Source organism: Brienomyrus brachyistius, chromosome 20 (assembly GCF_023856365.1).
Source record: "Brienomyrus brachyistius isolate T26 chromosome 20, BBRACH_0.4, whole genome shotgun sequence".
Taxonomy (NCBI): Eukaryota; Metazoa; Chordata; class Actinopteri; order Osteoglossiformes; family Mormyridae; genus Brienomyrus; species Brienomyrus brachyistius.
Genome location: NC_064552.1, coordinates 13927316 through 13940554, shown reverse-complemented (window position 1 = coordinate 13940554; position 13239 = coordinate 13927316). Strand labels below are relative to the sequence as shown.

General features: G+C 41.4%; 1 protein-coding gene across 5 annotated transcripts in view; it reads right to left on the bottom strand.

The window, feature by feature from the left end:
- LOC125715966 (signal-induced proliferation-associated 1-like protein 2) overlaps positions 1–5058 on the bottom strand; it is a 96248-nt gene extending 91190 nt beyond the window's left edge. For all 5 annotated transcript variants that reach the window (XM_048988138.1, XM_048988139.1, XM_048988141.1 and 2 more), the window contains exon 1: positions 4899–5058. The gene's annotated coding sequence lies outside the window, so the exon portion shown is untranslated. The remainder of the gene's footprint in view (positions 1–4898) is intronic.
- Positions 5059–13239: the final 8181 nt, after the last annotated feature.

The following is a 13239-nucleotide window of genomic DNA, read 5'->3' as shown; positions in this document are numbered from 1 at the left end:
TAAACTCAAACTGTGTCAATGATGAACTAGTAGCATGAAATATTCAAAATATAACTCAACAGACTTGCAAATATGATACCGACTGAAATATAGTCAGTTGTACTTGAAGACATGTGGATATTACACAGGTTAACTTTCAAAAATATTATTCTTTCACAAAATAACGTAATAAAATGCATCTTAACACAGCCCGTGTTTATTTAGAAAGTATTAAGTTCAAAAGGACAAAAAGTACAATACATGCCACATCTTCTCTGAAAAGCCACACCAATTACATATGGCCAAAGACTCCAAGGATGAACTGGTAGATTATATAAACTAATGAGTAGACAAATGTAGATAGGTCCCTGAAAACAGGAAGTGCAGACATCACAACAGTTTCAGACTAACGTACAAGATATTCCCCCTGGACTGATTAAACTTCCCTGGATTTCAAGAACACCTTACCATGACCAAAAAGATACCCAGGATGGCTAAATATTTAGCCATGTTTCATATTTCATTCTTTACAGCACTAATGGCAAAATCCTTTTGCATCCTTTATTACATGCTCCTTTTTCCTGAAATTATAATTTTCTGTCCACTATCAGAGAGTCCAAAAAGAAAGCCATTTCCCCCCTTCACAAGAAGGCATAACATACATGCTGGTTTTACAAGCCTAGTGTCTCAAATTGACCTTCACTTAAAAATAATTCTAGGACAAGTCTAAAAGTTGTTACACCACATATCCCAATAAAGTCATGTTCAAAGCTAACTGTATTTTATGACAGACAAAAAAATGCTTGACTCAATAGTGGTTCTATGACACTTGAATTAATGAATTAATCAAAATGGCTATAATGACTGACTGCAAATATGCCTCCCTGAAAATATTACCCCTGGAAGCAGGAACAGCATAAAGTTCATATGACAGGCAATTTAAATCTTTGACTGACTTAAAGTTTTTTTATGTTTGTTTGTTTGTGTGTGTGTGTGTCTGTGTGTGTGTGTGTGTGTGTGTGTGTGCGTGTGTGTGTGTGCGTGTGTGTGTGTGTGTGTGTGTGTGTGTGTGCGTGTGTGTGTGTGTGTGAGCGGGTATACACAATGTCCCCATAACGTGATAAATATCAGTTTTTTTCCCTTATGGGGACCGGTTTCCTGGTCTCCATAAGGGAAAACTCTATTTTATAAAAATCAGTGACTGCTATGAAAAAACTAAAAATGCAAAAAGTCTTGTATTGTGCTTGGTTACTTATGGTTATGGTTAGGGCAGGGTGGGGGTTAAGGTTGTCATAGTTAGCGTCAGCATTTTTCCCATGGAAGTGAATGAGCGGGCCCCATAAGGATAGGTAAACCCTACGTGTGTGTGTGTGTGTGTGTGTCTGCAAATGAGGACTATCTTCTGACTGCCTGCAGATCTGACTACAATAAAGAACCTGTGATCAAAACTGAAAGGGACATTTGGATGATGTACTTGTTTCAGTGAGACTATTATCCTCAGAAAACAAAAGGACCTAATCCAATTCTTCACACCCAGCTTCACAGAGTGCTCAAGTGGTCCCCAAACTTCTTAGTGTTTTGAATTCATATATAAATGTTTAAGATAGTAATCCAACACAAGAGGACTGCTAGGACTGAAACTGTGCAATCTGTGTAAACAAAGGGAAAAAACTGTCTTTTAAATGTTGGAGGGTTAAAGTCTTCGGAGCTGATTTGAGTTCTGTTTCTTTACTGACTCCCATAGAACTAAAAAATGCAAAGCTATACAGATCAGCAGCAAAAGTAGAAAACTCAGCTGTAAGAACTGACACAAACAACATGGCTACCATATCTACAGAGATGCATGCCAGTTCAAGATCTCCTAGGACAAACAGGAAGGACGAAAGGGAGATGGGGGGGTTGTCCTTAGCCAGAGCTAAATGGAGGAATTTTCATGGGAGTCATTCAGAGATGGCTCACACTGATACAGCAGTCAGTCTTAGCCGTGCCCTTCAGAGCTCCACAGTGTCAGTTACCAACGCCTCCTAGAAATGGGATTAAAATCAATGCAAGCAAAGCCCCAGGTTTTAATTATCTGCCCCTAGGACAATCTGGGGGCACCACGGGGATTCTGCATAATGTGTCACTATGCTGACAGGTGCTTTCCCCATTCAGATTAAAAGCAAAACTCCCCCAAGTGTCAGCCCTCCAGGGATAAAATAACAAAGGGTATTGATTTTCTCCATCTGAAGAGGCTGGTGGCTTCATTGGTTGCCTGCTGTCACCTATTTGGGCACTTACTTCCAGCGGGTCTTCACCTTGGACAGCATTGAGAGAAAAATGTCCCAACACATCGTCTTATCCTGGCAGTGGATGAATTTGCGCCGCTAAGCCACTTCATACCATCAAAGCCATATGTAAACAGACCAAGCTCTTAAATGATGTTCTTTAGCATGTATTTTGTAAACGCGATATCTTGGATTCTAATGGATTTACCAGCTGTGTCTGACATTTACAAGAGAGGAGCGGCGTACGAGATATTCCCGGCTTTCCGTGTGACCGGTCAAAATGTTAATCTTTTGTGTGGAACAACATGTCAAAGAGAGCTGGCACGTCTGGGTCGCCTTAAATCCCGATGTCAGCAAATGAAATTACGGCTGTCGCTGAAATCCATTTAACGCCGCAGCTCTCGGCTTTAAAATACCTTATGCCGAACCTATTTCATTCGTGCCCACCACTGCTCTCAAAAATAAACTCCAAAAATGGTATCGGCTTTTCTGCATTTCACACTATGACTAACATAGTTATTGCTTCTCAGATATCTCCATGTCGGTGGAAAGGGGTGGAAAAAAAGCAGAATTTAAAGCGAACTCAGCAGTAAGCGAGCCGAGTGAGAAACAGCTCCTCTCTGCCGCCCGCGTACGGCGGACAACCGCAGTCGCCGCTGTCACGAGCACACCGCCCGAGTCTCGCGCAGGCTCCCGGATTCAAGAGCACGCGACTTCAAGCAGTCGGCTGAGTGTCAGCTCTTCAGTCTCCCACATGTCATTCATAAACAAAGAACAAAAAAAAGAATTCCGTAGTAGAGCACATACTGCTGTAAAGGCTGTTCAAACTGCTTTGATAGCTAAGGGTGTTCTTCTGCCTTAGGCATTGAAAAGTTTGACACCCCTCAAAGCCATACGAAAAGCTCTCCAGCTTTCTCGGAACGACACGATGGTTTGCTCGGACCATTACAATACTTAAGAAGATCTTTCATATACGACATACGACTTTGTGTTATCATTCGGTTATTAATGCGACTCAAGCATAGATCCTCGTTCTGAGATGAGCATTTTGGATTTTGTGGGACTACAGCGACATGAGACTTTTACGGCCACATAAAGTATGCTTCTTTTCACAGAATGTTACATTCATATCCTCAGCCAAGACGTTATCATTATGTTCTATTGTTTGTTTAACTACAGGGAGACCTATTGAACCAGTTATACATAATGGGTAGTCAGTTGTAGGTACGGCAAACAAAACTGTAGTTAATGTTACTTTTATATATTTGCGCTATATATATATATATATATATATATATATATATATATATATATATATATATATATATATATATATATTCATGTGTGTGTGCGTGTGTGTGTGCGCGCGCGTGCGTGCGTGCGTGCGTGTGTGTGTGTGTGTGTATGCGAGAGGGGGAGGGGCACATGACAGTGAAACAGTGAAAGTCTGTATTTAGTGGGATACAGAGGTGAAGAGAAACAGGCTAAAATAAATATTCTCAAACACCCACATCAATGGCAATAGTACCACAAGGCACACTGCTGGGGAGACTGATGAACATAACAGCTGTGCAGAAAACGTTCCTCCATATTAAAAACATAAAATACGACTACCTAAATGCAGTCGCACTGACTGAGACGTATATCTGACATTTAAACGCTTTTCAACACAGTTATTGCGTTAAAAGACAACCTGTTGTGCTGTAAATAAATCACATACCTATGACCACAATAAATAAACAAATAAAATCAATGCACTCTAAATGCAAGTCACAATACATTTCCTAAATAGGTCTGTCACACGTTACAGCTTTAGCTTTTGCCCAATGTGCGTCAGATGCTAAAAAGCATGCCGGCTGGATGGAAAAAACACAACTAGTGTATTTTGCAAACTTCTGAGGGAGAGGTTAACAAGGGAAATGCGAGTCGTTATCATGATAAAAGAAAGCCCCCTAGCGTTCCCATTGATATACAGCTCAGGACCAGGTCTGTGCCGCTTTATTTCAGCACAGAGATACTCATCCAGCAGGGAAACTAAACTAAACGAAAACCCACAACTTACATATACATTATTTTACATTTAACTTACATTTAGAACTTTGCAATATGAAGGAATATTGACGCCTCTTACACCGTTTACAAGCTGCAGGTAATAATTAAACAAAAAATAAGCATTACATTGCCAGCTCATTTATATACTTAGGACAACTTTATGGATCCCATCCTTGTGATAATTTGCAGGTCCCCCCACCCTGTTTGATGGAAGCCTTTGCCCAACGGCGCGCGGATTGCTGCAGTCTCCGGCGAGTGATAGAAGCTGATGCAGAATCCCCAGCGTTACAGCGGGCATGGTGCTAAAGTGCCCACTCATTGTTATGGTACAGTTGAGACCAGGTTGAATTTTGCTGCTGCCTGTGCAGGTCTTACTTTCCACTGGAAACTTCCCTGCCTGTATTTCGTATTCCTCGCATCTCGTTCAAAACTTAAAAATACTTAATGGACTGGCCAATGCATTACCCCAGTAGTGTCATCTCCGTGCGGCTCGTTTCAAATCATTAATCGCTTGAGTACCAGCTAAATGTCCAGCCAACAGTATCAGTCCCATTGTGCAGCAAAGACAACACTCACAAACCGACGGCCACTTATCCTTACCTACTGCTCCAGCAAGGATAAATCCCACATCATCTGGAAATAAGAGCCCCCTCCGATATCATCCCGGCGGATGAGAGTCGAGTCCCTGTCACCGTTTGGAGACCCTGATCAATGGTGCACAGCTCCGACTAAACCAAGAAACCTCTGAGCAGAGCTATAGTCCGACTGAGCGGCGTTTTCGGCTGGGCAAAAGGCGCTGCCGGAGGCCCCGCCCACACCATGCGCTGATTGGTCGGAGGGCGGACAGAACTCCTGAGACGATCGTGTCAATTTGTCTCTTTAAATATCAGTCATTGTGCAGGTTGACAATGGTGCATTATAAAAATTAAAGTTTAAAACTCGGTAACTAAAATATTTACTAGTCCCGCTGTATGTTTATAGCCAACGATTTAACGGTAATGTTGTATACAGCGTACAAGTATTTTATTGTATTTTGTTCTTTGCTTCAGTACGTGTTTGTGTGTGTGTCTGTCTGTCTGTCTCCAAACATTTCCGCACATCATTATGTTTTGTATGCTCTCTGTATAGTATGTACTGTGTATTGTACGTCATATGGGAAGCCAGTTACTGTTTGCATAGTATAAAATGAATAGCAAAAAAATGAATAGCAAATTAATTGCACTTGGTAAGGTCGTGAATAAATGTCTGATGTATTATTGTAGATGAAGTGATAAATTGTGTTACAACGAATACAGTAATGCTTGGATAAGGTACACGTGTCCGGAGATGACCGGTCTCCCTGCCCAGGATGCCCGCCAGGGAAATGCCTCACGGCCGTCGAGTAATCTGAAGTGACAAATCTGTACTAACCAGCTAATAATTACATGTAGTTGTTTAGTATTGTCGCGCTTAATAGCGAAATAGTCCTTTGGGGTTCATTTGTTCTGCTTCTTAGTTGCACCAATTTTCCACTTTAATTGAATTCCTATCTACATAAAATGTTAGTGACCTGTCCAGGATAAGGGGATGGAAGATAGATGGGCAATTGATGGATGGAAACAGTTGATTACAGTGACAAATCAGAACTTTATAAATGAGTCTGAGTGATGGCATTATGCAAAATATGCTGACTATACCAACAGCATGGCAGGCATATAGGGAATCTGAGAATGAAATGTGAGAACAAAGTAGATCCTTCTCTGGAAAGAAGAAGTGGTCAAAAGACAAGTATAACTGAAAGTGACCTTGTGGCTGCGGGAATTTTCTTTCAGCTTCACGCCGTTCCTCTGGGACAGTGCCTTATCACAGCAGAAAACACATCCGGGTGGCAATCAATCATAACAATCCTCTCCATGTATAGTGTGCACTCAGTCAGCAACCATTTTTCAATCAGCAGAACTAGTGAGCAGGGGTAGTGTGCAGATCAAAACGGCCCATTTTCCTGTAATTTATACTAGTTATATCTAAGCACAGTCTCTTTTGTGATTGAGTTTAGTATAATAAAATGCTACGTCCATCCCCCATGTTCCAGGCACCTATTCTAATCAGTGTTACAGGGAGACCTGGAGTCTTTCTCATGAAATATATGCAGCACAAAGAGGAGAACATGTCAGATAGGATGCTGGTTTAATATACACAGTTTCAGGTAATTCGTCCACAAACCAATGTCGCTGCAAGGAATCATGTACACATGCATTTGATTGGATGATGAGGGAGGAGAACTGAGCACCTGCATACATTTCTGGAGAGCAGGGCTTTGTTCCAAGGGTGTAAATTTGTGTATGGACAGTAGGGACGTGTCCCTATCAGAATTGTGAGAGTACCGTGTGTGTTTAGGGGGCTGGGGGCGTTGGGGATAATTTGGTCCCTGCCAGTGCTGAAACCAAACCAACACCTTTGCCTTATTCACTTCATCTGTGGCTTATTACAGAAGCCCAGTTGCTGATGCAAGCCCCCATATCCAGCTTATAGCTGAAAAGCTTGCTTTTGCATTTGTTCCTCTTCACTGTTTTGCTAAGCCCATCTCCTCTCCATTACCCGAATAATGTCCCTACTCTATCCTCCATTCCCGTGTCACATGGTGCTGCTTGCCGTCCCGCCCGGAACAACTCTTTCAGCGACTATTTATTTAAACTATATATTTTTAGATGTACCACTGGCCTTTATAGGTCTAGGGTTGTAGTGCTAGAAGGACCCTGGCTGTTTTAATAGCGCGCCAATGGTATCAACATACAGCAGAATATACTTCTTTCCCATATGGCTCATTGTACACAATGCATGATGTAATTGTTTTAGTGATTGCAATGTAATGCTTGAGAGAATGCTGCAATATCTCAGCTATTATTTCTGTGTGCTGTACTTTGTAGCGGCAAGTACAAAAGTTTCTGTCAAAAATACTGTTACAAAGACATTGTATACGATTGAGCTGGAACACCCGAATTCGAAGCTGTAAGTCATTACAATGAAAGGCACAAAAATAACAGATTGTACATGGCATATTTTGAAACTAACGAGAACATACCATGTATGATCGGATCACAGCAATTAAAGAGACGCTTTTTGAAGAAACTGAAGCAATGGGAAAAGTCCTTCCAAAGCCCCATAGTTTATAATATACACAAGTAATGCGTATATATTTTATTGCACATTACATTTGAGTTAGTTGTACAATTAGGGTGGTAGTGAATTGCATTGTTGCTTTTACAGGGCTATTGGTCTGAATCAAGTTTGCAAGTTCTTCCTGTGCTGTGCAGGATTCCTTCAGGTTCTCAATTTTCCTGCTGCATGCCACAGAATTCCATCCATCCATCTTCTAACCACTTATCCAGGACAGTGGCACCTGGACCTGGATCCTATTCCAGCATAGGACACGAACAGGGGTAACGCTCTGGATGGGATATCAGTCCGACTCAGGGCACACGCACAGACAATCACTTGCCTATATGGAAAAATTAGTTCACCTAACTGCTTGTTTTGGTCTTCTAGAAGAGACTGGACCCCTCTCAACATGGGGGGCATACAAATTCCTCAGACAAACATGGGATTTGAACCCCCAACCATGGAGATCTAACATAATGATTAAAATCTTTGGGGATTTCTTAAGCAAGTATAAAACATAAACATCAGAACAAGGTAGATGATTTGACAAGTAATCCGTTTTTAGAGAAACTGGAAAATTGCACAAAAAATCACAAAAAACGCATGTATGTGCACATTGATCTCTCTGTCACATGACTCATTACCACCGTGGGAGATTTAACATATACTACACATCACATGTTTAGTATAAACCAGGGTTTTTGTTTTTTAAAAAAAAAGATACATAGATAATCTGAGTATAATAAGATAAGGAAAATAGACAAATAAATAAGGTTTACTTTATAACTTGTGCATCCTCACCAGGGATACACTCCTGGCCGTTATAAAAAATCAGTTTAAACTGTTAAACTGCAGGTAGGATTACAGTATTTCAGCTACAATCAAATGCTTGGTTCACCTTGGTTCACCTAAAAAGTCAAATCTTGTCACTGTAAAAATGATACATGTGATTTCAAGCGTGTGATACATGTGATCCAACCACCATTGTTTCATACAGCTCTTTCTATAGAAGCACCAGCACCACCAGCCAAACGCGAATCGTGAAAATAAATTATCAGTCCTGGTCTATTTGAGAGAACATGCTAATCTCAGATATCACCACAGCAAGAACAGCTGTCACGCTCTGTCAGTTACTCATAATCTCTTGTTCATTACATTTCAGTGGCTATTATCTGAAATGATTAATAAATAAGAAAAAATGTCTAATTACCAATTCACCTGACTGTCTCTTCAAACATAATTACATTATGGGAAAAATGAGCAGTTTTCGCGACTGATTTATCTTGACAGTATTTCAGAACTATAGCGGTGACAGCAGAAATGTGCTGAAATTGAGTTGCTTCATTGGCTTGTAGATATCCAGGCCATATCACTCAGAGCTTTGGGTGACACTGCAGAGAAAAGTACATTGGAGAGTATTTGATGTTGATTACGTTGGTCCATTTTTTCTCTAAAGACGCCTGAGGTGTCGCTTGAAAAAATCAGCTTTTAAGTTACCATAGCATCAGTCACTGTAGCATCAGTCACCAAATCCAGGATTTCTTACATGCAGTTTTATACAGTTTCAATTCAAATTGTGAAGTACTCTGACTGCAAAGGCTGACTTGGAAGAGAAACCAAGACAAAAGGTTTTTGCAGTTGTCATATTTATCTTGGGATTTAAGGCACAGGTATTGCATACAGCATATTAAAGCTGGGTTTCTCCCGATTTTATCTGTACAACCTACTGGGAGGCTCCCCGAAGTTGAAAACGCCACTCTAATTGCCATTGTTTAGGCAAGTTCTTCGGCATTTGGAAAACAAAGCAGTTACTCTATTGGCTAATTTACCTCCAAAATATTTGGTATAGAATTGCTGACCTATTACACATTTATGCCTATTTTTGTTCAAGAATCACAGTCCAGTTACATTACATCTTGAGATTTTATGAAGGATACAAGAACGTTATATACATATATATATCTTGACCATGTACCTTCCTAATGAAGAAGACAGTCTCTTCAGGTGGCACCATGGAAACAGCTGCATATTAAGATACATAAACTTTTCTTAACTACAGATATTGCATAAATGAATTTCATGTTGCAAACTAATAAACACATTTTGAATATAAAAGCACTTCGATGCATCCTGCATTCCTGAATTCAGGCTGCAAGCCTTTCGTTATGCAAGCTACTTTGAAACAGGATTTGCGCGTGTGTGTTTGTGCATTAATGTGTATTTAATTAATTAAGGCACCCCTGCTGTGCCGTGCCGTCAGCTGGTAAGCTGTGTGTTTTGCCGTACCTGACCTGAAATCCCACCTATTGCGGCATATTACTTGCCAGTCGATGTAATTACCTCACCCCCCTGGATAATCACTTTTACCATACTTAGCCAGAGCAATGTTAATGGTCTAGGTAAGCCTGTTTACTTTGCCTCAGATGGCTTTTCCTGCCCTCTTAACATTTCGCAAGACAGCTCCTGAAACGCTTTGCACAGAGCTTGGGTGAGGATGCTGTAGATTTTGTCATTATGTGTTAGAATAGTTTCTAGGCATCTAGGGAATGGCCCAGTCTGTCAGTTATAACAGAAGCAGAGAAGAAGCCCTGAAATAAAGTAAATGTTCATCGAGTTTCTATTTTGGTTGAAAACAAGTTGGGATAAGAAGAAACCTCAGAAGTATGTAAAAGTCAGACAATTCCATAGAAGTGATTTTTTTTCCCCCTCGTTAATTCTACCTGTCAATGCTTATCAGTGATCTGTTATACATATATTATAGCACAACACAGGCAAAGAGGGAATCGGAAAGCCTAAGGGAGAATCGGCAATCATGGGAGACAGGAGAGGAAGAATCGGCAATCATAAGGGGAAGAAATCGAAGAATTGGCATTCATCAGAAAGGGAAAAGAGAGAATTAGTAATCATATGGAAGAGACCGGGAATAATCAACAGTCACAAGGAACATGATAGGCACTGTCAGAAACCATAAGGAAAACAGCAACACAAATCAGAAAATATTGCTTATTTTTCAGATCGGCAGAGTTTTCAGATCAGCTGAACAACGAGCAAGAGAAATGATGAAACAGGGCAAGGAAGAAGGAAAATTAAACCCAGCTCCGCAGAAAACAGCATTTTTCTCCTGTCTTTTCGGCTCATGGTTTCCTATCCTTTGTTGATATCAGTCCTGACCTTTAATGTGCCTTCACCTTTGTGAAGGAAAGGGATCTACCTGTCTTTTCAAAAGGCTAAATCAAGGTCATTTTCGGGGTGGGACTTGTGGAAAGGACATCCATTCATCGAACAGGAAGGTCTGGAGGGGGGAGAAGCCTCAGCATTGACATCACTGCGGTCTGGAGAAATGTTAGCACAAGTAACAGAAAACAAATTAAGGTCAACAGGCCACTGAAAGGCTTACAGATAACAGCAAACAAGGACAAGAGATTTAGTATTATGAGATAACAACAATGGAATAGTCAACGGCTATGCTAAGCTTCTCAACAAGGAGATTAAAGGGCAGTGTATATTAGAAATGCAAAGTGTAGACTGCAGAGTCACTCTCTATTAAGCAAGGGCTAGCAACTAGGAATTATTTATGTTAGAGACTAAATGAATTAGAAGATGTACTAATCAAAATCTCATAGAAAGAAAGTTAATTTATGAAAACAGACAAAAACATAGTCGGCTCTAGATATAGCATAAATGGCAGTTGCCTAAGGTCCTCAAATTACCTGTGATACATAGGAAGCGAAATGATAAACAGTTTTCTCTTCCTCCCAAGCAAAGCGTTGCTTAAGGCCCTCAAGTCAGCCCAGGATATGAACGAGACCGAAACAAGATTGAGAATCGCGATGATGAAATGAAACATATCTTCTGCCATTTAAAAGGCTCCAATCGGGCTCAGGAGTGATTTAATCCAGCATTTCCCAATCCAGTCCTCGGGTACCTGCAGGCAGTCCATGTCTTTGCTTCCTCCCAACTTCCGGTAAGACAAAAATGTGGATTGTCTGTGGATTCCGAAGGACGGGGTTGAGAAACTCTGATTTAGTCAAATCAGTGAGGATAAAGAACCAAAATTACGAATCTGAACTCAAGAAATACACATATAAACAAAGTATCTGTTATAATGGCTGTTAAAAAAATCTGTCCTGATGATCTGATGAACATCTCATGCTCCATAAACACTGATAACTAGGCAAATATATAGTACAATAGTGGACAGGGCCGTGGCCAGTGTCTATGAAGTACTCAGAAAATATATTGTACATAATGCTGATATGTTCCTTAGATACATATACTATTTTACTACAGAGTTTAAAAAAAAAACTTTAAACTGTTTTTTTTCCCCCTAAAAGAAAATGACTCAGTGGATCATAATTCATGCACGAAAGGGTTAAAATGCAGAGCGAGTCAGTCACAGGCATAGAAGAGAAAGTGTGAAGCGGTTGATTAACACGTCAACATCCTCAATCATTTCATCAAGCAGCCAAAGGTAATCCTTACACCGCAGTGCTTCTGATGCAGTTTACGTTGTCCTCATTTGCATCCAGACATTACAAATGCATTGTGCCGGACATGACCCATTCAGTGCCGCTAACTGCGACCGTTTCATGATTCGTGAGGTTTCACCTGTAATGGAAATTGAGTTTCCATATTTCCTATTTAAACAGCTGGAGTTAAAAAAATTCCTCTGTGGGATCCCCCTTGAGGTAGCCTGGTGCGTGTTGATTAACCAGCAGGTTTCTGAAGATGCCATTCCATCCGAAGCCAGCTCCTGCTGCCGCTATTGTTCTGAGATTAATCGGGTCCACAATCCACCATCATACTCGAAAATGGATTCATTTCACTCCACAGTGGCTACAAACACCACAAACGTCTCTGGGAGATTATGGGCAGTTCTGCTGGCTTGGAACTTGAAGCCCCAGGTTTACAAACCCTCGCAGCAGTTATCCAGTGTTGTTTGTTCTGATGTTCTGCTGGCTGACCACAAACCTCAACATTCTGGCAAACGTCGATAAGCGTGACTGATACAAGCCACCACATGCGCCTAATTCCCCGCAAATTATCGCATTAGTGTAAAGCTGTTATACGGCTATGCATCAGATTTACCGAAGGCCACGTCTTTTTGTACTTTAAATTCTATTTAAAATACATTTTACCGCTGTGTCTCTTTAAATTTTTTTACATACACTTTTGCTTTAGGCTGCTTCTTTTTCAATACAGCCGCAAAATACAGATCTTTAGACGTCAATGCTGGTAATTGCTGACCATTTTCATAGCTCTAAGCTGAGATGTCTGTGTTTCCATCCAGTGGGAGTTCCGGGCTTCTGAGGTATTTCTCTCTGGTCTGATTACAAAAGCCCTCTGTGCTTGTTTACTGTTTCCAGTCCCATTCTGCCTTTTTCTGTGCCTCAGTAGGTGTTTCCCTTCTGTTGCGGCATTGTGAATAACGCGGCCCCACGCAGGCCTGTGGGATTTTCGGATGCCACCCACGGCCGTGTCACAGGAGGACACCGGCTCACGTACTCTCTCTGTCCGGCTTGGCAGCGAGCAGGGATGTAGCCGGGGGCCTCAAACTGCTCTCCGAACATCGCTACAGCTGGGTCGCTTTTTTTTTTTGCCTCAGTTGGCTTGTGCTGATTTTCTGGCTGCCTGGCGTCTGGCGGGGCGTCTTTAATCGCCCCCTACTGGCCAACCTTGAAGACACGCATGGCGCGATGCATCCGTAGCTGGTTTGGCCGGCAGCCACGGCAGGCTTCAGCGGCGCACCCTGCTGGGCTTAGCCGGCATTTCCCCCAGAACACACATGCGGCGCAGTGCGCAG